This window comes from Balaenoptera borealis, assembly GCF_965194805.1.
Source record: "Balaenoptera borealis genome assembly, chromosome: 6".
In the NCBI taxonomy this organism is placed as follows: Eukaryota; Metazoa; Chordata; class Mammalia; order Artiodactyla; family Balaenopteridae; genus Balaenoptera; species Balaenoptera borealis.
In genome coordinates, this window is record NC_138863.1 from 47,016,916 (window position 1) to 47,042,486 (window position 25,571).

A 25,571-nucleotide genomic window follows, 5' to 3' on the forward strand; every position below is an offset into this window, starting at 1 on the left:
AATAAATTAGTTAATCTAAACACTGACATGCTTTTCACAAAAATTAACTCAAAATGGATCGTAGACCTAAATGTAAACTGCAAAACTATAAAAATTCTAGAAGATAACATACAAAGAAATCTAGGTGATGTTGAATTTGGTGATGAGTTTTTAGATACAATACTAAAATAATAATCCATAAAAGAAAAAAATTGGTAAATTGGACTTCATTAAAATTAAAAATGAAACTTCTCTGAAGAAGATACTACAAGAAAACGAAAACACAAGCCACAGACTGGGAAAAAATACTTGCAAAATACATATCTAATAAAGGATTTGTGTACAAAATATCTGAAGAACTCAAAATTCAATGATAGGAAAGCAAACAAAACAATTTAATGGCAAAAGATATGAACAGACACATCTCTAAAGATTTACAAATGGCAGATTAGCATATAAAAAGATGCTCAACATCATATGTCATTAGGGAATTACAAATTAAAACAATAATGAGATTACCACTACACACTTATTAGAATGGCTAAAATCCCCAAAATTGACAATACCAAATAATGTGAGAATATAGAGCAACAGAACACTCGTTCATTGCTGGGGGAGATCCAAAATGGTATAACCACTTTGGAAGACAGTTTGGCAATCTCATACAAAGCTAAGCAGAGTCTTACCATAGGATCGAGCAATTGCACTCGTTTTTATTCATAATTGTCAAAAACTGGAAGCAACTAAGATGTCTGTCAACAAGTGAATGGATAAACAAACTGTGGTACATTTAGACAATGTAATATTGTTCAGCTATATAAAGAAATGAGCTATCAAGCCTTGAAAATATGGAGGAACTTTATGCCTATTGCTATAACCTATGTCTGTAGCTAAGAACACCAGTCTGAAAAGCCTACATAATATATGATTCTAACTACATGACATTTTGGAAAAGGCAAAACTATAGAGACAGTAAAAAGATCATTGGCTACCAGAAGCTTGAAGAGAAGAGAGATGAATAGGTAGAACACGGAATTTTTAGGGCAATGAAACTATTTTGTATAATGCTGTAATGGTGGATATGTGACATTATCAATTTGTCAAAACCCATAGAAGTGTATAACACAAAGAGTGAACCCTAATATAAACTATAGATTTTAGTTAATAATAATGTGTCAGTATTGGTTAATTTTAACAAATGTATCATGCTAATGCAAGATATTAATAATAGAGGAAACTATGAGCAGGGGGGAAATGGAGTATATGGAAATCTGTTCAATCTACTCAATTTCTGTAAACCTAAAACTGCTCTAAAAAATAAAGTATTTTTATTAAAAACATTGTAGTATGCAACATGAATAATCAGATACACTGAAAATTACAACTAGCATATATTTTCCAATTTACAAACAGGTCACATTCAAAAAATATTTTAATTATTATTTATGTGAAACCTTGTACATAATTTTCCTTATAAAAAACGTAATAAGTAATAATTTATTATTATCCCAGTAAAATCTATTTAATCTGTATTATGCCAAAATGAAATTTTATTAGAAAATATTACTATATGAATAATCTAGAAACATACTAAAAGCCTAAATATAACTATTTCATTTGTCTCAAAATATTTTATGAAAAATGTATATAAAATTAGAGACATTCAGGTATCAGTTATCAACATGTTTTTTGTGCATTTTTTCAATCTGATAGATAGCAATAAGGGATGGCTTAAGATCTTGGGTCTCTTGCTATTGATATTGCTTTAAACCAAATGGAGCAACTTCTACTGAACCTTGGGACACTCAGATCTTTCTTTCTCCTCCAAGTTTCTGGGAAGTTCTGGGGGAAGGAGGAGGGCAGATGAGAGGAAATACTAGTTTTCTAGCAATCACAAGCTCTTCATCTCTCCAGTTTCAGTGGATGAGTTTCCCAGTTCCATAGAGGTCAAGCCACCTAAAGATAGTTCCTAATGCAGCAGGACAAATAAAGGTCATTGTGTAACTTCTCCTTATTTAATGAGAAGAAAGGAGAGATGATTCATTTGCATCTCATTATTCCCTGCAGTATAGGTATCATTTCTGCAAAAGATAATGTTGGTAATCGTGTGAGAATAGTCAGTGAAGACTGCCCCCATCGCCTATTCAAACTTACTTTGCTCTCATATGTGGCTGTTCATAAGCCAGATGCACCTTCCATCCCATATACTTACATATAATTGCATATTATATGTGTTTTGTCACAAGTGCTGGATTGGAGAATTTGGAGTGAGGAAAAGGAGCATTATGGTCTTGTAAAGAGGAAAACCATCAACTAGGAATCATAAGATAATGTTCTAGTTCTCAGACACTAACTGCTTTACAGTTTCCTAGGGCTACCACAGCAAATTACCAAAAACTACATGGCTTAAAATAATAGAAATTTATCCTCTCCCAGTTCTGGAGGCCAGAAGTGCAAAATCAAAGTTTTGGCAGTACAGCCTTGTGAAGGCTCTAGAAGAGAATCCTTCCTGCTTGGGGCTGCATAATTCCAGTCTCTGCTTCTATTTTCACATGGGTTTCTCTCCTATGTGTCCTTTCCTCTTTCCTTTCCCTTTCCCTTACCCTTCCCTTATCAAAACACTTGTTCTTGGATTTAGAGCTCACACTAAACCAGGATAATCTCAGCTCGAGCACTTACCCTAATTACATCTACAAAGACCCTTCTTCCGAATAAGGTCACATTCACAAGTTCAGGATGGAAATCTCCTTTGGAGGGTCACTATTCAACCCACTATACTAGTTTTGCGTCTCTTATAGTCTGCGGATTTTGTTTTTATCATTAAAACAGAGAGAGAGGAGAAGAGCACATTTAGATGACCATTAGGATAGTTTTCAACTGTTATATACCCTTGGTTTGCAAAAATTATAAAATCTCACAGTAACTAGATCTGGTGTAGATTTGGCAATGGCAACTCTGTCTGTTGGGGAGATTTTAAATTCATACGACCAGCTTAGAAAACAGTTTGGTCCCATCTAATAAAGTTGCAGGTGCACATGGTCTATAAGCCAGCAATTCTACTCTAGGTATATAATCAAGAGAAACTTTTGTACACGAAGCAGAATATATATACAAGAATATTTATCTTTTCCATCATTAGTAAGATGTACAGAAGTAAAAATGAACAAATATAGCAATATAGGAAAAATTGATGAATGTCACAAACATTATATGGACTGAAAAAAGGCATATACATGTTATGATTGCATGAGTGTAAAACAGAAAAATAAGCAAAATTAAACCATATATTTTATGTATAATACAAGGTAGTAAAACTCTGAAAAAAAGTCCAAAATTATCATGAAAATCATAATAGTGGGTAACTTTTAGAAGGAAAAAGAGTCTGTGACTGTGGAGAGGCACCAGTAAGCTTCTAGCGTGCTGGGCAACGTCTTCTTGACTGGATGGTGGTAATAGAGGTGTTTTCTTTATGATTGCTCTTCAAATGAACATACATATTTTCTATACTCTTTATGTAGGCTGTATCTCATAATAAAATTAATGATAAAAGAATGGATCAAAGAAAAAAGAGAAAAGATAGGAGTCTATGCTTTTAAGGTTCTTTTTCTTTTTCTTTTTCCTGGTGCAACATATCATTTAATTCCCTTTCACAGGTTTACTCTTTTTTTTTTTAACATTTTTATTGGAGTATAATTGCTTTACAATGTTGTATTACTTTCTGCTGTAAAACAAACTGAATCAGCTATATGTATACATATATCCCCTCCCACCCTCCCTATTCCACCCCTCTAGGTGGTCACAAAGCACCGAGCTGATCTTCCCATGTGATGCAGCTGCTTCCCATTAGCTGTCTAGTTTACATTTGGTAGTGTATATATGTCTGTGCTACTCCTCATTCGTCCCAGCTTACCCTTTCCCCTCCCTGTGTCCTCAAGTCCATTCTCTACGTCTGCAGCTTTATCCCTGTCCTGCCTCTAGGTTCATCAGAGCTGTTTCTTTTAATTTTTAGATTCCATATATACGTGTTAGCATACAGTATTTGTTTTTCTCTTTCTGACTTACTTCACTCTGTATGACTGACTCTAGGTCCATCCACCTCACTACAAATAACTCAATTTCATTTCTTTTTATAGCTGAGTAATATTCCATTGTATATATGTGCCACATCTTCTTTATCCATTCATCTATCAATGGACACTTAGGTTGCTTCCATGTGCTGGCTATTGTAATAGTGCTGCAATGAACACTGTGGTACATGACTCTTTTTGAATTACGGTTTCCTCAGGGTATATGCCCAGTAGTGGGATTGCTGGGTCATATGGTAGTTCTATTTTTAGTTTTTTAAGGAACCTCCACACTGTTTTCCATAGTGACTGTATCACTTTACCTTCCCACCAACAGTGCAATCTTTCCTTTTCTCCACACTCTCTCCAGTGTTTACTGTTTGTAGATTTTTTGATGACGGCCATTCTGACTGGGGTGAGGTGATACCTCACTGTAGTTTTGATTTGCATTCCTCTAAAGATTAGTGATGATGAGCATCCTTTCATGTGTTTGGTGGCAATCTGTATATCTTCTTTGGATAAATGTCCATTTAGATCTTCTGCTCATTTTTGGATTGGGTTGTTTGGTTTTCTTTGATATTGAGCTGCATCAGCTGCTTGTATATTTTGGAGATAAATCCTTTGTCGGTTGCTTCGTTTGTAAATATTTTCTCCCATTCTGAGGGTTGTCCTTTCGTCTTGTTTATGGTTTCCTTTTTGTGCAAAAGCTTTTAAGTTTCATTAGGTCCCATTTGTTTATTTTTGGTTTAATTTCCATTTCTCTAGGAGGTGGGTCAAAAAAGATCTTGCTGTGATTTATGTCGTAGAGTGTTCTGCCTATGTTTTCTTCTAAGAGTTTTACAGTGTCTGGACTTATATTTAGGTCTTTAATCCATTTTGAGTTTATTTTTGTGTATGGTATTAGGGAGTGTTCTAATTTCATTCTTTTACATGTAGCTGTCCAGTTTTCCAAACACCACTTATTGAAGAAGCTGTCTTTTCTCCACTGTATATTCTTGCTTCCTTTATCAAAGATAAGGTGACCATATGTGCGTGGGTTTATCTCTGGGCTTTCTATCCTGTTCCATTGATCTATGTTTCTGTTTTTGTGCCAGTACCATACTGTCTTGGTTACTGTAGCTTCGCAGTATAGTCTGAAGTCAGGGAGCCTGATTCCTCCAGCTCCGTTTTTCTTTCTCAAGATTGCTTTGGCTATTCGGGGTCTTTTGTGTTTCCATACAAATTGTGCAATTTTTTGTTCTAGTTCTGTGAAAACTGCCATTGGTAGTTTGATAGGGATTGCATTGACTCTGTAGATTACTTTGGGTAGTATAGTCATTTTCACAATGTTGATTCTTCCAATCTAAGGACATGGTATATCTCTCCATCTGTTTGTATCAACTTTCATTTCTTTCATCAGTGTCTTATAGTTTTCTGCATACAGGTCTTTTGTCTCCTTAGGTAGGTATATTCCAAGGTATTTTATGCTTTTTGTTGTAATGGTAAATGGGAGTGTTTCCTTAATTTCTCTTTCAGATTTTTCATCATTAGTGTATAGGAATGCAAGAGATTTCTGTGCATTAATATTGTATCCTGCTACTTTACCAAATTCATTGATTAGCTCTAGTAGTTTTCTGGTAGCATCTTTAGGATTCTCTATGTATAGGATCATGTCATCTGCAAACAGTGATAGTTTTACTTCTTTTCCAGTTTGGATTCCTTTTATTTGTTTTTCTTCTCTGATTGTTGTGGCTAAAACTTCCAAAACTATGTTGAATAATAGTGGTGAGAGTGGACAACCTTGTCTTGTTCCTGATTTTAGAGGAAATCGTTTCAGTTTTTCACCATTGAGAACAATGTTGGCTGTGGGTTTGTCATATATGGCCTTCATTAGGTTGAGGTAATTTCCTTCTATGCCTACTTTCTGGAGGGTTCTTTATCAATAAATGGGTATTGAATTTTGTCAAAAGATTTTTCTGCATCTACTGAGATTATCATATGGATTTTATCCTTCAGTTGGTTAATATGGTGTATCACATTGATTGATTTGTGTGTACTGAAGAATTCTTGCATTCCTGGGATAAACCCCACTTGAACATGGTGTATGATCCTTTTAACGTGCTATTGGATTGTTTGCTAGTATTTGCTTCAGGATTGTTGAATCTATGCTCATCAGTGATATTGGTCTGTAGTTTTCTTTCTTTGTGACATCTTTGTCTGGTTTTGGTATCAGGGTGATTGTCGCCTCGTAGAATGAGTTTGGGAGCATTCCTCCCTCTGCTATATTTTGGAAGAGTTTGAGAGGAATAGGTGTTAGCTGTTTTCTAAATGTATGATAGAATTTACCTGTGAAGCCATCTGGTCCTGGGCTTTTGTTTATGGAAGATTTTTAATCACAGTTTCAATTTCAGTGCTTGTGATGGGTCTGTTTATATGTTCTATTTCTTCCTGGTTCAGTCTCGGAAGGTTGTGCTTTCCTAAGGATTTGTCCATTTCTTGCAGGTTGTCCATTTTATTGACATATAGTTGCTTGTAGTAATCTCTCATGATCCTTTGTATTTCTGCAGTGTCACTTGTTATTTCTTCTTTTTCATTTCTAATTCTATTGATTTGAGTCTTCTCCCTTTTTTTCTTGATGAGTCTGGCTAATGGTTTATCAATTTTGCTTATCTTCTCGAAGAACCAGTTTTTAGTTTTATTGATATTTGCTACGTTTGCTTCATTTCTTTTTCATTTATTTCTGATCTGATCTTTATGATTTCTTTCCTTCTGCTAACTTTGGGTTTTTTTGTTCTTCTTTCTCTAATTGCTTTATGTGTAAGGTTAGGTGGTTCATTTCAGATTTTTCTTGTTTCTTGAGGTAGGATTGTATTGCTATAAACTTCCCTCTTAGAACTGCTTTTGCTGCATCCCATAGGTTTTGGGTATTCGTGTTTTCATCATCATTTGTTGCTAGATATTTTTTGATTTCCTCTTTGATTTCCTCAGTGATCTCTTGGTTATTTAGTAGTGTATTGTTTAGCTTTCATGTGTTTGTATTTTTTACAGCTTTTTTCCTGTAATTTATAACTAGTCTCATAGCATTGTGGTTGGAAAAATGCTTGATATGATTTCAGTTTTCTTAAGTTTACCAAGGCTTGACTTGTGACCCAAGATATGATCTATCCTGGAGAATGTTCCACGTGTACTTGAGAAGAAAGTGTACTCTACTGTTTTTGAATGGAATGTCCTATAAATATCAATTAAGTACATCTGGTTTAATGTGTCTTTTAAAGCTTGTGTTTCCTTATTTATTTTCATTTTGGATGATCTGCCCATTGGTGAAAGTGGGGTGTTAAAGACCCCCACTATTGTGTTACCGTCACTTTCCCCTTTTATGGTTGTTAGCGTTTGCCTTATGTATTGAGGTGTTCTTATGCTGGGTGCATAAGTATTTACAGTTGTTATATCTTCTTGAATTGATCCCTTGATCATTATGTAGTGTCCTTGTCTCTTGTAATAGTCTTTATTTTAAAGTCTATTTTGTCTATTATGAGATTTGCTACTCCAGCTTTCTTTTGATTTCCATTTGCATGGAATATCTTTTTCCATCCCCTCACTTTCAGTCTGTATGTGTCCCTGGGTCTGAAGTGGGTCTCTTGTAGACAGCATATATACAGGTCCTGTTTTTTATCCATTCAGCCAGTCTATGTCTTTTGGTTGGAGCATTTAATCCATTTAAGATAATTATCGATATGTATGTTACTATTACCATTTTCTTAATTGTTTTGGGTTTGTTATTGTAGGTCTTTTCCTTCTCTTCTCTTTCCTGCCTAGAGAAGTTCCTTTAGCATTTGTTGTAAAGCTGGTTTGGTGGTGCTGAATTCTCTTAGCTTTTGCTTGTCTGTAAAGGTTTTAATTTCCCTGTCAAATCTGAATGAGACCCTTGCTGGGTAGAGTATTCTTGGTTGTAGGCTTTTCCCTTTCATCACTTTAAATATGTCCTGCCACTGCCTTCTGGCTTGCAGAGTTTCTGCTGAAAGATCAGATGTTAACCTTATGGGGATTCCCTTGTATGTTATTTGTTGCTTTTCCCTTGCTGCTTTTAATATTTTTTCTTTGTATTTAATTTCTGATAGTTTGATTAATATGTGTCTTGGCGTGTTTCTCCCTGGATTTATCCTGTATGGGACTCTCTGTGCTTCCTGGACTTGATAGGCTATTTCCTTTCCCATGTTAGGGAAGTTTTTATTTATTTATTTATTTATTTAATTTTTGGCTGTGTTGGGTCTTTGTTTCTGTGTGAGGGCTTTCTCTAGTTGCGGCAAGCGGGGGCCACTCTTCATCATGGTGCGTGGGCCTCTCACTATCACAGCCTCTCTTGTTGTGGAGCATAGGCTCCAGACGCGCAGGCTCAGCAGTTGTGGCTCATGGGCCCAGTTGCTCCGCGGCATGTGGGATCCTCCCAGACCAGGGCTCAAACCCATGTCCCCCGCATTGGCAGGCAGACTCTCAACCACTGCGTCACCAGGGAAGCCCTAGGGAAGTTTTTGACTGTAATCTCTTCAAATATTTTCTCAGACTCTTTCTTTTTCTCTTCTTCTTCTGGGACCACTATAATTCGAATGTTGGTGCACTTAATGTTGTCCCAGAGGTCTCTGAGACTGTACTCAATTCTTTTCATTTTTTTTTTTTTCTTTATTCTGCTCTGCTGTAGTTACTTCCACTATTTTATCTTCCAGGTCACTTATCCAGTCTTCTGCCTCAGTTGTTCTGCTATTGATTTTTTCTAGAGAAATTTTAATTTCATTTATTGTGTTGCTCATCATTGTTTGTTTCCTCTTTAGTTCTTCTAGGGCCTTGTTAAACCTTTCTTGTATTTTCTCCATTCTATTTCCAAGATTTTGGATCATCTTTACTATCATTACTCTGAATTCTCTTTCAGGTAGACTGCCTATTTCCTCTTCATTTGTTTGGTCTGGTGGGTTTTTACCTTGCTCCTTCATCTGCTGCATATTTCTCTGTCTTCTCATTTTTATTAACTTACTGTGTTTGTGGTCTCCTTTTTGCAGGCTGCAGGTTTGTAGTTCCCGTTGCTTTTTGTGTCTGCCCCCAGTGGGTAAGGTTGGGTCAGTGGCTTGTGTAGGCTTCCTGGTGGAGGGGACTGGTGCCTGTGTTCTGATCAGTGGGGCTGGATCTTGTATTTCTGGTGGGCAGGACAGTGTCTGGTGGTGTGTTTTGGGGTGTTTGTGACCTCATTATGATTTTAGGCAGCCTCTCTGCTAATGGGTGTGGTTTTGTTCCTGTCTTGCCAGTTGTTTGGCATGGGGCTTCCAGCACTGGAGCTTGCTGGCCATTGGGTGGAGCTGGGTTTTAGCGCTGAGATGGAGATCTCTGGGAGAGCTCTCACAGATTGATATTACATGGGGCTGGGAGGTCTCTGGTGGTCCAATGTCCTGAACTCGGCCCTCCCACCTCAGAGGCTCAGGCCTGACACCAGGCCAGAGCAGCAAGACCCTGTCAGCCATATGGGTCAGAAGAAAAGGGAGAAAAAAGAAAGAAAATAAATAAATTTAATTAAATTAAATAATAAAATTAAAAGTAATAATAATAAAAAAACAGCAACCAAACCAATAAACAAATCCACCAATGATAACAAGCACTAAAAACTACACTAAGATAAACATAAAAATCAGAAAGAAGTCAGTCACAGACAGCAAACCCTAAGTCTACAGCTGCTCCCAAAGTCCACGGCCTCAATTTTGGGTTGATTCATTGCCTCTTCAGGTATTCCACAGATGCAAGGTACCTCAAGTTGCTTGGGGGGAATTAATCTGCTGCTCCTGAGGTTGCCCAGAGAAATTTCCCTTTCTCTTCTTTGTTTGCACAGCTCCTGGGCTTCAGCTTTGGTTTTGGCCCCACCTCTGTGTGTAGGTTGCCCTCAGGCATCTGTTCCTGCCCAGACAGGATGGGGTAAAAGTAGTGGCTGATTAGGGGGCTCTGGGTCAGTCATGCCAGGGGGAGGGAGGGGTATGGTAGTTATAATTGGAATGTGGGGTGAGTCTGTGGCAGCAGAGGCCGGTGTGACATTGCAACAGCCTGAGGCATGCCATGTGTTCTCCCGGGGAAGTTGTCCCTGGATCACGGGACCTTGGCAGTGGTGGGCTTCACAGGCTCCCAGGAGGGGAGGTGTGGATAGTGGCTTATGCTTACACACAGTATTCTTGGTGGTTGCAGCAGCAGCATTAGCGTTTCATGCCCATCTCTGGGGTCCAAGCTGATAGCCGTGGCTCGCACCCATCTCTGGAGCTCGTTTAGACGGTGCTCTGCCTTCTGTGGGCAGACAGGGAAGGAATCCCCTCTCCTCGTGCACCCTGAAACAATGGTCTCTTGCCTCTTAGGCAGGTCCAGACTTTTTCCTGGACTCCCTCCCGGCTAGCGGTGGCACCACTAACCCCCTTCAGGCTGTGTTCATGCAGCCAACCCCAGTCCTCTCCCTGGGATCTGACCTCCGAAGCCCAAGCCTCAGCTTCCAGCGCCCTCCCAGCGTGGCGGGTGAGCAGACAAGCCTCTCGGGCTGGTGAGTGCTGGTCGGCACCAATTCTCTGTGTGGGAATCTCTCCACTTTGCCTTCTGCACCCCTGTTGCTGTACTCTCCTCTGTGGCTCCGAACCTCCCCCCCCCATGCTTCCCCCTCCTTTTCCCCCCACCCCCCCAACTCCGCCAGTGAAGGGGCTTCCTAGTGTGTGGAAACTTTTCCTCCTTCACAGTTCCCTCCCAGAGGTGCAGGTCCCATCCCTATTCTTTTGTCTCTGTTTTTTCTTTTTTCTTTTGGCCTAGCCAGGTACATGGGGATTTTCATGCCTTTTGGGAAGTCTGAGTTCTTCTGCCAGCGTTCAGTAGGTGTTCTTAGGAGTTGTTCCACATGTAGATGTATTTTTGATGTGTTTGTGGGGAGGAAGGTGATCTCCACGTCTTACCCCTCCACCATCTTGAAGGTCTCCCTCGCTTTCACAGTTCTTGAATGTAATGAGGAGGAGAAAATTTAAAAAGGGCAGCAACTAGAGAAAGGCACAGAGATGAGAGTTTTATTTTTCTTAAGTTCAAAGAATCTGGACTAAATTTCTAGTTTGTAATAAGAAAACGGAAAAGGAGAAGGGGAAAATGATGTTTTGATCTCAGCTGGCTTCAATTTAAGAGTCCTATTAGTCCACCTACAATCTTCTAAGAATCAAAATGCAAAGAGATAGAGTGGTGTTTTGAATGTTCCCAGTGAATACAGCACTGGCGTCAGGTTGAGGCAGCATTGGAGGAAAGGTTAGTACAAGGATCAATCAACATGTAGGGTTTCTTCCTCTTTCACCTCACCCAGAAATCCTGTCAGTCCTTTGACATTGGACCCTAATCTACAATGTGCTGAAATAATATTGAGATAAAGCGAAGAATAAAGATTGAATGTGTTATGGGTGGGTATTTGGGAGAATTGGGGAGATGGCACCAATGGCTTTTGCTGTGAATGAAAGGAGGAAATAAAAAGGAAGAGGGGAGAAAATCTCAGCTGGAGCAATAGGGGAAAAAAGTAATTCTTGTGGCCATATGGAAAGGGGTGTATCAAATAAAATGTAGACTAGCCTCCTGTACTTTCTGTTCTAATAAAATTGAAATATACTGCAGTCATTAGGCCACCAGTAAGCTATAATAATGTTAGGAAATTTTAATGCAATACATTAGTGCAATTGAAAACAGAAGTGTCAATTTGACTTTAATAGATGAATATTGAAGATATATTCATCTGTAATGGAAGAGTAGTGTAAACTTGGTTTTTAAGTTGATGTACAAATTCAACCTCTGTCAAACTGGGCCAGCTTATTTAGTTCTCTTCTTCTGCAGAATTATATCACAATTTCTGAGGTGGTTGAAAGAAGCAGTAGCAATCACGTTTTTCAACTCTGGAGGAGAAAAATAATTCTTTTGATTCTATATTTTGCTTACTGAAATAGTGTTCTCTTGTTTCCTTTGGAAATATATTTCCATGGTCTCTGCTCAACTACAAAGTCCTTTAATGTAAGAGCCAAGTAGCAAGGTGGCATTTTTCTCTTTTACATTCATTTGTTCAGTAAATATGTATTGGGCATTATTGCCAGGAACTTATCAAGGTGCTAAGGATTCAAAGAAAAGTAAGACATGTTCATATATGTGGGTTGGATGGTGGTGGAAGGAAAGGAGTTTATTAGAGATAAACAAATGTTTTCAGTATAATATAGTAAATACAATAATAAAAGTAACAATTGGACTCTGAAAGCACAGATTAAGAGCACCTCACCCAGGTTTGGAGGAGTGTGAGGTGAGTCAGGAGATTTTCATAAGTGTAATTTGATTCTTAACAGGAGAATGAATAGTAGCAGTTAGAATCGGCAACAGGCAAAATGAAAGAGTATTCTAGGCAAAAGAAGACTTGAGCAAAGTGAAAGCATTGAAAAACACTGCAGTGTGTTTGTAAGGGAAATACACTAGCTGTTCCATGCTGCTGACACACAAATATTGAGAGGGGAAAAAAGATGGTAAGTTAGGTCATAGAGTTATGATCTAACTCTATGTGGGCGCTTCATCTTGTAGAGTTTCAAACACAAGGTTAAAGATACTGGTCATTATTCTATAGCCAGAAAAGATGTTTTAAGCAGGGACATGACATGGTCAGGTTTGTGTATTAGCTAGGTCATTCTGAGACCTGTGTGGAGTATAGAACCGATGGGAAATATGACAGCAGGGTAGATCAGTAGGGGAGGATTTGGAGCAGTCCATGAAAGAGATGATGAAATCCTGAACTAAAGTAAAATTATAGCGATAGAGAATCACGCAAGTGAGTCAGGAATCCCTCAGTTCCAAGTGCCAGGGAACCCAATCCAAAATGCCACAAGCAAAACAGGAACGAAAAGCCTGAGTATAAGCACAAATTGATAAGAGGCACTAATGACGTCACCATCATGCATTGCCTTGGTTCCATATCCCAGACCTGCTTCCCCCAACTTAGCTGTAACTTCAGGCATTTTTTTTTTTCTCTCGTAGTGACAAAGTGTCAATAACAGATCCAGTCTCACAGCCTTGTAATTCCAATCCTAAAGGAAACAAGAGCTTCATTTGTATACCTAAATTTCACAGAACTCTTGAGATTTTCTTTGGTTATGTCAACAAAAATCACATGTGCAACTCTGAACAAATGACAGTGACCAATTGTGTACAATGATGAAGGACTTAAGAGAATCAAGAGGGATCCAGGTTTTCTAGCATAAAAGAAAAAATATAGAGAGAACACCAAAAAAGCAATATGCAGGAAGGAAGAGTTCAGTTCTGTTACACTGAGTAAGATAGCTCAGTGAACATTCTAGGAAACTTTGGATACTGTTAATAAGATGGACTGAGCCTTTATTCTAACCAGAAAAATAATTAAAAACCTTATTGTTACTATTAATTTTTTTCCTGGCAGGAAAAAATAGATGTGTTTATAAAGAAATGAAAATTTACAAATTGAAAGTAAGAGTCTGAATCTTAGAAATCTGGGTTGGAGGTATAAATTTGAGTATAATAAAAATATATATGGTAATTAGACTTTTATGTAATCACCCAGGAAGAGTATGTAGGATGAGAAACATGGTATATTGGAGATAAAAAACTGGCCTATCATAATAATTATTATTATACATCACTGTATTCCTGGTTCTCCTTCTTTATTTTTTATTTATTTCCTATAGCAACCCTGTGAGTTCCAAATTCAGTGCAAAAAAACCGAGGCCCAAAAGATTAAAAATATTTCATAAGTGTAGACAATTTGTAAATGCAGCTTCCAGAATTCAAACACAAGTTATCTGAAGCCACGATCTTTTTTTCATACCTACTCTGAATACCACCTGTCCAAAGAAGGTCACATTGGTAAAACTAGTGTTTCAACAAGGTTTACAACATACCTAAAAGAACATTAATACCAAAGTACTGACCTTCCTGCTTAAAACATCTTTTCTGCCTATAAGAGTAAGACCTCGGGCTTCCCTGGTGGCACAGTGGTTGAGAATCTGCCTGCTAGTTCAGGGGACACGGGTTCGAGCCCCGGTCTGGGAAGATCCCACATGCCGCGGAGCAACTAGGCCCGTGAGCCACACCTACTGAGCCTGCGCGTCTGGAGCCTGTGCTCCGCAACAAGAGAGGCCACAATAGTGAGAGGCCCGCGCACCGCAATGAAGAGTGGCCCCCGCTCGCCACAACTAGAGAAGGCCCTCGCACAGAAACGAAGACCCAACACAGCCAAAAATAAATAAATAAATAAATTAAAAAAAATAATAATAACAAATGTTCAAGTACAATTGGTGTCTTTAAAAAAAAAACAAGATTAAGACCTCCTACAGGATGATTCACATCAGTAATTCAATATAATGTGCTGGTCTCAAAATCCTTGGCGTATTTTCCATTTTTTGTTCTTTTCTTGCCTAGATAGATATACTCATAGGAACATTAAGGCCTAAGTTATTAAATTACTGGAGGAGGAGAAAGAATCTCAGTTAATCTAATTTGTCACAACTCATTAAGACATAGAAACATTAGTCTTCTGTTAAGAAGAAAAAAGTTGGGCACACATGAACACAGCAGTTAAAACTGCTTACAGAATTTTTGATTACTTGATTCAATAAAATGAAAGTGAGTCAATGGCATCACCTCCCTAAACATCGGTAGAAGTTGCCAGTGATGCTTAGGCAGACATAGACTACTCATTCAACAAGGTCATTACCAATTCTATTTATGAATGTTACATTAGTGAAATGTGACAGTAGTCATCTATAGGCATAGAATCCCAGAACTGTGAGAAATAACTTTGTGAATTCACATACCTTTTTCTAATTTCCTAACAAAAGTGTAGCTACCTAATATAAGAAATTTTCAATGTTTCTCAATACTTTGGCTTTTAAGAAAACATAGAGTTACAAATTACATGATTTTCTATTACTTGCTTATTTAGCATACATGACATAACAGATGAAAACCTATGACCATACATACAATGGTAATTTATGTAATATAAATTACATATATTGTTAATTTTAAATTTTTTTCCTCATAAAGCATGGAAGAGTTGACTGGACACGTTCATTAGATTTTCAATTATTGAATGTGAACTGACTTTAGCTAATTTTAACTGAAGCAAATATCTTTTTGTTTTGGGGATTGAGAACTTGTTCTCTTTTCCTTGCTATTTTACATTCCTATCAAGGGTGCACTTTCACTTTCCCTGACACCTTCTATAATTTGTATTCTGTTGTGTGAAGGATACAAATCATGCAATTTTCATCCCTGTGGACTTCCATGGCTCACGCTCAGAAAAGCCAGTATCGTTTCAAGTATTGCTGGAACATCCTCTCTTTTCTCTCTGGATATTCTTGTTCTTTCCTACATGAAATTTACTGGCTTAAGGGGAGTAAAACAGATCCCTGAGCTCTCGTTTCTTCTTATTTGATTTCTTTTGTTCCATATCACTCATCGCACATTTCTCATAATTAACAGAGCTTATCCTTTAGGATTTTTTTCTGTTGTCACTTCAGCATATTTCCATAAACTATAAGCAATTATATGAAAGGCTATACTAAATAATAAAACATTAGCTTCCTAAAAGGGAAAGAAAAAACCCAGAAATTTCTTTCCCTCCATAATCTCAGAAAATTTTCGTGGTACTTAAACTAATCCAGAGAAATAAACTCTGGAACTATATTCACTTTATGAGCCAAGATAATGCAAAAGACAGTTAACTCCTTGAGAGCATGCTTCCTTTCTAATACTTTTTACTGAGTGATACAGTATTCTTGCAAACCTCTTGTGGTAGAGCATAGCATCTCTGCTTCATTTCCTTTATAGATAATAAAAATAATCTGTAGACTCCCTGGAACTGATGACTTTATATTCTCTTTTCTGAATTATACCTTAAGGCAATTTTCCCCATATAGCTCTAGTCTTCCAATGCTCTGTGAAATCAAGTTTCTTTAATCAAATGTCTTTGAGAAAGGCAGTATACACTTGAATATTCATAGTGCACATTAGTAATCTAAGAATTCTAAGCATTTGATTCACATATTCCTATCAATATGACCACCTGAATGTTTCTTTAGACAAGAATTCTCAAATTCAAAAATGTCCCAAACTGACTCATGCTATCAAACGATATCCCAGAAAATGGCACAATCATCTAACCAATGAGCCAAGGCCAATATCTTGATGTTATCCTTGACGTATCCCTAAATCTCACTGTGGTAGGTAGACTTCTAAAAGGTCCCAGATGACCCAGGCCCTTTTAAAATCTCCTCCCTGAGACTGTGGAAGGGACCAGTGAGTATAATGGGATATTAGTCCCATGATTATGTCATATTGTGTGGCACAGTTGACTGTGAGAAAGGGAGATTATCCTCACTGGGCCAGCTCTCATCAGGTGAGTACTTTAAAAGGATAGGCATTTTGTGCCAAAAGGAATTTGAAGTGTGGAGGGGTTACATAGGAGGGAGATTCTGCAATGTAGGTTTTGAAATAAAGAATGTCACTTGGCAAGGAATACAAGACCCCTCTAGTTGCTGAGAAGAGCCCCCAGCTAACAGCCAGTAAAATATGGGGCCTCAATTTTACAGTCTTGAGAAAAGTTGTTCTGCCAACAACATGAGGGAGCTTGGAAGTGCATTTTTCCCTAGAAACTCCAGATAACTCATAAGAAATCCCTGATTTCAGCCTTCTGCTACCTAAATAGAATTTCCAGCCACACTGTGCTGGACTTCTGACCTACAGAATTGTGAGCAAACAAATCGGTATTAGGTTGTTAAATTGGTGGTAATTTGTTATGCAATAGAAAACTAGCATACTCACATCCCAGCATCACCAATTCCTGTCGATTCTATTTTGTACTTATTAAATTTGTCTACTTCTTTCCATCTCATCAACCACCATCCTAGTCCAAGTCGCCATCATCTCTTAATTAGACTTCTAATAGCCCTGCTGACATATCTTCTGAACTCTCCATTCTTTACACAGAAACTAGAGGGTTCTTTTTTTTCCCCATCTTTATTGGAGTATACTTGCTTTACAGTGTTGTGTTAGTTTCTGCTGTATAACAAAGTGAATCAGCTATACGTATACATATATCCCCATATCCCCTCCCTCTTGAGCCTCCCTCCCACCCTCCCTAACCCACCCCTCTACGTCATCGCAAAGCACCTAGCTGACCTCCCTGTACTATGCGGCTGCTTCCCACTAGCTATCTATTTTACATTTGGTAGTGTGTATATGTCAGTGCCACTTTCTCACTTCGTCCCAGCTTCTCCTTCCCCCTCCCACCACCCCGCCTCCCATGTCCTCAAGTCCATTCTCTATGTCTGTTGACAGGGCAGGAATTAAAGACGTAGAGGATTCTTTTAACGACATAATTCTATTATTATCAACGCTTCTCTGCTTTAAAAGCTACAATTACTTCTCATTATTCTCAAAATAAAATTTTTTCAACAGATGTAGAAAACAAACTTATCATTACCAAGGGGGAAGGGGGGAGGGATAAATTGGGAGATTGGGATTGACATATACACACTACTATATATAAAATAGATAACTAATAAGGACCTACTATATAGCACAGGGAACTCTACTCAATACTCTGTAATGGCCTATATGGGAAAAGAATCTAAAAAAGAGTGGATATATGTATACGTATAACTGATTCACTTTGCTGTACAGCAGAAACACATTGTAAACCAATTATACTCCAATAAAAATTAATTAAAAAAAAACCCTTAACCCAAACTCTGCCTATCTCTCCACCCTAATCCCATGCCACTTTTTTTCCCTACACACCTGTCACAGTGGTAATTTTTCAGTCCCAGAGCCATGTTTCTTTCCACCTCCTGTTCCCTTTCTTGGGGTACTCTGCTCTCTGCTTCAGCCCCCCATTTCCCCCAGCTAATGCTTATTAATCATACGGGAGACAATCTAAAGTTAGGTCCTCTGGGAAACTTTCTTAACCCCACAGGTCATTCTAGTCCTTCTTTTATACACCATTATGGTCCACATAGCATACTTTTCCACCATAGCATTTAATAGAATTGTTTTCATATAATTTAAAAAAAAAAACACCTATGAGCATTCTTCAGTATTACTACTACTCAGCATAACTGTCTTATTTGATCTTTGTGTGAAACAGTAACTTCAGAATTTCCAGAGTATCTCAACTGTCCCTTTTTTTCAATCCCTCCTTCATATATTGCTAGAATGACCTTGTTAATATGCAAATATTAAAGCTTTCCTCTCTTTCTGTAAGCTGTTTATATACCCCTGAGGCATAGAACTTTTATGAAGGAAATATGGCAATAGGTATGAAATGAGATTTTCCTGGACTAACCCTGCCTATGAACAAACTATAGCCAAGTTTATAATTTTATCCCAAGTAAGATTTATTGACTTGTGGGAATTAAACAGCCCACTTTTTTATTTGAATACCAATTTATTTACATTAATTCTAGTCATCCTATTTTATATGTATTCTATAGAATGTCTTTTGTGTGGTTTCTTCTAGTCAGTTGGAAGTATTTCGGCTTTTCCACATTAATAGTTTGGAAATATTCTATTTCAATCTTTACTAGTGGCTATACTAAATTTTTCACACCTATTTAATATTATATTTTCTATCAAAATCTAACATCAATCAGTCTTCGACTTCCCATTAAAGAAGACAAGACTCTTCTTGGGCCTTTAAATCCCCCACTCCACTCACAGCTATACACACTGATGCATACACACATTCCCATGCTAAAACTTCCAAGATTTTAGTTGTTAATTATTATCTTGTTTTGCTTTAATGTTATGCATCAACAGTAACTTCGACTTAACCACAGATTGATTTTACAGTTCATTTGTTGTTATGGCCGTTGTTCACCACACTTCCGTGAGCACATCATTCTCAGCCTTTAATTCATTTTTCATTTTATTAGTGTGCATATTTATGTAAATATATCAAGTAAGGCCTGACAGTGGGTAAACTCTGGAAACATATCTATTCTCCCATTTCACCTGAATGCTAATATTTTTCTGGGTATGAGAAACTAGGTCCAACATAATTTCTCCCTTAGTGCTTTGATGATACTGCTTCATTGTATTCTAATAACCAGTCTTAATGATGAGACATCTGATGCCAACCTGATTTTTTATTTTTTGTAGGTAACCTGATTTTCCTTTCTGAAAGCTGTTAGGAATATCTCTTTTAGTTTGGCGTGGCCTTCTATTTCACTCACTTGCTCAGGACGCTGCTCAACACCTTTTCCCAAAGCTAATGCTTTTTGATCTTTCTTCAGTTCTGGGAAATGTTCTTTATGATTTATTTGTTTCTTCTCTACCATTTTTCTCTGTTACTCCCTTATGAAACTCCTACTAGAGGAGTGTTGAAACTTTTAGAGATCTCCTCCACTTGTCTTAACTTTTATGTCACACTGCCAACTTTGCATTTTTTTAACTTCTTCTGGGAGATGCCTACAGTTCAGTTTTCAGTTAACAATTTACTCAGTAGCTATAACTATTCCTTTTAGCCCTTCTTTCAAACCCTAGTGTTAATGACCTTATTTCTTAAATCTCTAAGATCTCTAATTCTCTCCCTCTAACTATTCTTATTTTGTAGACGTGATACTTTAATATCTTCTTCTATTAAATGAATTGTCTTGGGAAAAGCCTTAGGTGTCTCTCTTTCACTGCTTTCTTCAAATATTTGATGACACTGATCTGTTCAATATCATTTTGAGAACACGTGTTCCCCTCTTTGTGAATACTGGTTTTGTTTACAGGAACATGTCCCTTGTGATAGTGTGGACAAGCTGGATATTCTATTAGAACACTGAGACAATAGCTTATCTTCTGTTTTGGAGATCTCTTCCTTCTGGGACACCGATTGTCTGGGGTAGTGTCATCCAAATACTCAAACTCCCTGTTTCAGCTCATGAGTAAACAGTTCAACATAAGGAGTGGGGGCTGGGTATGGGGGGGATCTAACTTGTGTTGCCCATATGAATATATACAGTTTAATATCCTTATACTAGGACTATCCTCTTTCTTCTAATATTGCTGTCCTTGAGACATAAATGAACTGCTCCTGAAGCCACAGAAATCCTCCCAAGTAGACATCAATTTATGAATTTAGGGCCATGATTTCCTTCATCAATCCAGAAATGACTATCTTCAAATGGTTTCAACATTTGTGGTCCAGAGATTTTCTTGCAATGTCGTTAGAGATTTATTCTTCATAAAATACATATGTTTTCTTTTTAAATCAAGGGATTTGGGGTAGGTAGGAAGGTAGGTTCACATTCTCAGTTTATGCTGCTAATAATTACCTATCTTGGGCTTCCCTGGTGGCGCAGTGGTTGAGAATCTGCCTGCCAATGCAGGGGACATGGGTTTGGGCCCTGGTCTGGGAAGATCCCACATGCCACGGAGCAACTGGGCCCGTGAGCCACAACTACTGAGCCTGCACGTCTGGAGCCTGTGCTCCTCAACAAGAGAGGCCGCGACAGTGAGAGGCCTGCGCACCGCGATGAAGAGTGGCCCCCGCTCGCCACAACTAGAGAAAGCCCTCGCACAGAAACGAAGACCCAACACAGCCAAAAATAAATAAATAAATTTTTAAAAAAATAATAAAATAACAAACCCTACATTTAAAATAATAATAATAATAATAATAATTACCTATCTCTTTAAAATGGGGGAAATTTAGGCACATAATAATGTTTTCATTCATGGTCCAAGTGTAAGAGAGTTGCCTAGGCCAACTGGAATATGAAACCCCTAGCTTCTCATCCACTTTTCAGTCCTCTACCGTAGGACTGCTCTTGGATATATATTTCACTCTGCTCTTTTCCTGAAGGATCAGTAGCAATGTCTTTTGTTAAATGTCAAGTGAGTAGATACAGAAATAACACAATTTTGTACATTTTAAGAACTTCCTTTACAATAAGAAGTCATTGATAGAAAAATAGTTACTGCAAATATTTAGAGTCCTAGGGCATTTTGACAAAACCTCAGTGCCACACTGGAATATCAGTAAGACTCCAAAGTGAATCAGTTCTTGTCAGTAAGTATCTTTAGCAATATTCTTTTAACTGATAAGTTTAATAGAAGAGCAGAAACTTAATACATTATTAGCTGAACATTTTAATTATAATCTACAGGATATTTTACAAGAAGTTTAACATGATAATTGTTCTTTTCAACAAATTGACAGTCTTCATCCTCAGAGTTCTTTAGCAAGAATAGCCTTAGTTAAATAATGCCAAACACAAAATTATCCTAAATCACATATTCTTATTCATTTGAAGTTTATCATTATGATTTTCCCTTTAGAAGCAGAATGAACAGAATTAAATCACTAATGGCAAGAGTAAGCCATAAAAGAATCTACACACAAGAAGTGTAATTTTGTTAAATTGCCAAGTACACACTAACAATGAGATTTTATTTAAAAAGTGGTTATAAAATATCCATGTAAAGTACTATATAGCACATTAGAAATTTATTCAAAAATACCTTCTTAAAAAAAAAAAAAAAAAAAAAAAAAAAAATACCTTCTTACTAGTGAATACAACAACTTAATACGTTTTCTTCTGGTACATGTTCTTTGAGGACTTTATCCAAATGTGAAACACATATTAAATGCCACATATTCTATATATGCTAAATATAATGAGAATAGTACTTTATTTTAGAAAAAAATTTTAGAAATGATAACAACAGTTGATGGCATTTACTGATATTTTATTAAGTGCTAGACACTGGGATAGGGGTCTTCTTATGTATTGTTTCAATTAATCATCACAACAAGGTAAAGGTCCTATTTATTTTCCGTATTTTTAGAGGTATAAACTGCAGTTTCAGAGATGAGGTAACTTTCCCAAAGTCAAAGAGTTTTGAGGTAGGAGAACTGAGACTTGAATAGCTACTGGCTTATGAATAATTCCAGTTTTTCAACTTATTGCTAAACTAAGTTTGCTATATTAATTTTTCTTCACAAAAGAAGGCAACTAGATCATCATCATCACCATCATCATCATAACCATCATCACCATCATCATCATCATCATCATCCTGGCCCTCACGTAGTAAATTAATGCATAGCACCACCTGTTGGGCACCTGAAGAATAAGAATACTGTTCCCAATGCTCATCACTGAAAGTTATGAAATTAGACCAGGTATGGTTTGTCAGGATTTTTATAGCCTTGATTCATTCAAGACTTAAGTGTGACTACAAAACTGACGAATTTCTATATAAACTGTCTCTAATATAGTAAGTCAAATTTCAAAGCCTGTGATGGTTGATTTTATGTGTCCATTGGACTGGGCCACAGGGTACTCAGATATTTGGTCAAAGATTATGCTCCATGTGTCTGTAAGGGTTTTGGTTTTTTTTTTTTTTAAGATGAAATTAACATTTGAATCAGTAGACTAAGTAAAGCAGATTGCCCGCCCCAGTGTGGGTAATTCTCATCTAATTAGTTGAAGGCATGAATAGGACAAAAAGTCTGACCCTCCCCTGAATAAGAGGAAACTCCTCCTACCTAACTGACTGCTTGGAGCTGGAACATGGGTTTCTTCTGGATTTTGAACTCAAACTGAAACAGCAGCTCTTCTTGGGTCTCAAGCCTGCTGGCTTTTGGACTGGAACTTACACCGTGTCAATCCTGGGTCTCCAACTTGTCCACTGCAGATCTTGGGACTTTCTCAGCTTCTATGATTACCTGAGCCATTTCTTTAAAATAAATTTCTTTGTATATGAGTATGTATATGTAGATGTGTGTGTGTGTGTGTGTGTGTGTGTGTATGTTCTGTTTCTCTGGAGAACCCTAATACCCTTTCCTTTCATTTATAACCACATTTCTTCAAATCAGGAACATATTTTAATGAAGGTTAAAAGGCAAGTTTCTCAAATCCCTTTTTTAAAACGTAGGCATGATTAATCCTCCTTAACAGTTAAGTTAGACAGAGTGACATCCTTCCGAATTGCTGTAGCAGAATAAACAGAGCAAAGGCTGAGGAACAAGAGCCACAAGTTGTCATCATTGACTTGCTGTGTAACTTAAGCTACAGGTCCCTTCGAGCATGACTTCATTTTTAAAGTAAATTATTCAGTGTGATGACCTCATCTCTAAAGGTATATGAATTATCAATCATGTGCTTTAACAGTACCTTGGTACTTGAATCCTTCCTTACCCTTCTCCCTGTCATTTCACACTGCTCCTACCCCGCTCCTTTCAGGAGCCTACAGTAGAGTTTTAAACCCTCACTACATAGTGTTGGTGTGGGGACCAACCACATCAGCATAACATAGGAACTGCTGAAGGAACTTTCCAAACCCAAGATGGAGCTGCTCCTGCCAGGGGCTCCCATATCAGCAAACTGAAACTTAAATTTTAACTTTCATGCCCCTGTAAGTGCTCCACTTGACCAGAAACATGGTATATCCAGTCAGCCAATCCCCAAACACCAAGCCAGCTCTGGGTTCTATACTTATTTCCTTGTACCTTCTCACCCTAAACAAGGTTGACTTTGTGGTCCCAGCCAATCAGATATTTTCTATTTGTCTCTTCCTTGTTCTTTATTCTTTATCCTATAAATGCTTTCTGCCTTCTGCCCTGCTTTGCAGTTCTCCCAAAGGAGACTCTCTACTTCATGAAGTGTTAAATAAAGTTTGTATGCATCACCTAAATTGTCTGCTTTAATCATTTTTAACCCAACTTATTAGATATGCAGAATCTTAGGCCCCACTCCAGATCTACTAATCAGAATCTGGATTATAACAAGGTCTGTAAGTGATCTGCATACATATTTGAAAAGAATTGTTCTAGCCCTACTCAAAGCTACTATGCTTGAGTGGAGGGAGTAAAGAGGTTTATTGGCACTAATTAATATTTGTATTTTTACACTTTATGGAGATCTTTCAGACCATGAACTCTGAAGTCAATCCAGATTTCATATCGCAGCATTGTCACTTTCAGGGGTGGGACTTCGGTGGCTGTCACTTAATTTTCTGCAATCCAGTTTCCTCCTCTGTTAAGTAGGAATAATAATAGGACCTAGTTTATAGAATTGATTTACTGTAAACTGATTAATACACTTAAAAGTTAGAAGATTGTCTAATTTACATATTAGGTATTCACTGTTATTTCACAGACGTTCTTCATCTCACAGAACTACACACTGCTGGTATCAAACTTCAGTTATGCAAGCCTCTTCTTATTAGAGGATATCCCTAATTTTCCAATAATTTTCAATCTCTCTTTTTACTTTTGCTTCTCTGCCTTGGTTTTCTTCTCTTTTTGTCCTTTTCTCCTTCCCTTTTCCCATTTTTTCCCTTTCTTCCTATCTTCATTTTGCAAAGTTGAGTATCTCTTTGTCTCTCCTCCCCTTCTGCTCACAAACATCCTTTCTGGTGTAAACCTTAGGGATACTTTAAAAAGAGATATCGAAACATTTGTCTCTGATTTATAATTCTGTTGTAAACCAAAGCTAGGGGCATGAGTACTTGGCATCCCAAAAGAAAAAAAAAAAAAAAAAAAAAAAAAAACCCATGGGTTAAATGTATAATTTCTTTTAGGATGGACCCTCTCCTTTGAAGAACCTTTGGAGAGATAGCAAAGCAAAAGCAATAAGGACCCAGGCTTTGGAGTTGGAAATCAGTTATGCATAGTCTTTCTTTACAAATCCTTACTAGCCTTGTGGCCAAGAGCAAATTTCCTATCTCTTTGAACATTAGTTTATTCATCTGTAAACTCTTATAGAGTTATTGTAAATGTTCTGAGACAATACATGTAAAGTATTCAGCACAGTTCCTGAAACAGTAAATTCTTTGACATGTTAGTTCTCGTCATCACGATCTTTATTATAATAAAGAGTGCTTATCAATGATGCAGCCAGAGATAAATTACCCTCAAAAGGGCAAAGCCCAAATAAACACTAACTGATCTTAAACTGATCTTAAAACAACTTAGATTTCCTCCTAAATTCTAGTACTCTCCTGACTCTTTCACTAGAACTCTGCATCTGACACACACAACCGATTTTCCACCTCATTTTCTTTCTCCTATTATTCCTCTCTCTATGTGTAACTTTCTCCTCTCATTGCAATTCTTTCTTGTTTTCTTTAATTTGTTCTTCCTTCTCTCCACTCCATTCAATGCTTCTAGTTGTTTTTGTATTTCTAGAAAACTAGAGTTAACTTAGTCACATATATTTCTAGGAAAGAAAATAATTTTACATGTGTCTGAGTCATTGAATAATTATGTGTTCTCCTTTTTATGTGATGTCCCTGCAATATCACATACAATTTTAATATTTTAGTAAATTTCAAATGTTCATTAGGTAACTCATCTCCAGTCAAACGTGTCATTCATCACACCAGTGGCTGAGAAGTTGCCATTGGTTCTTGAGTTAAGTACGAATCATTTCTCTGTCTTAGTGCTTTTGTGATTTAAATTTTATTTTACCTTTTCTATGTGATAATATAATGTAAGAGAGGTTAAAA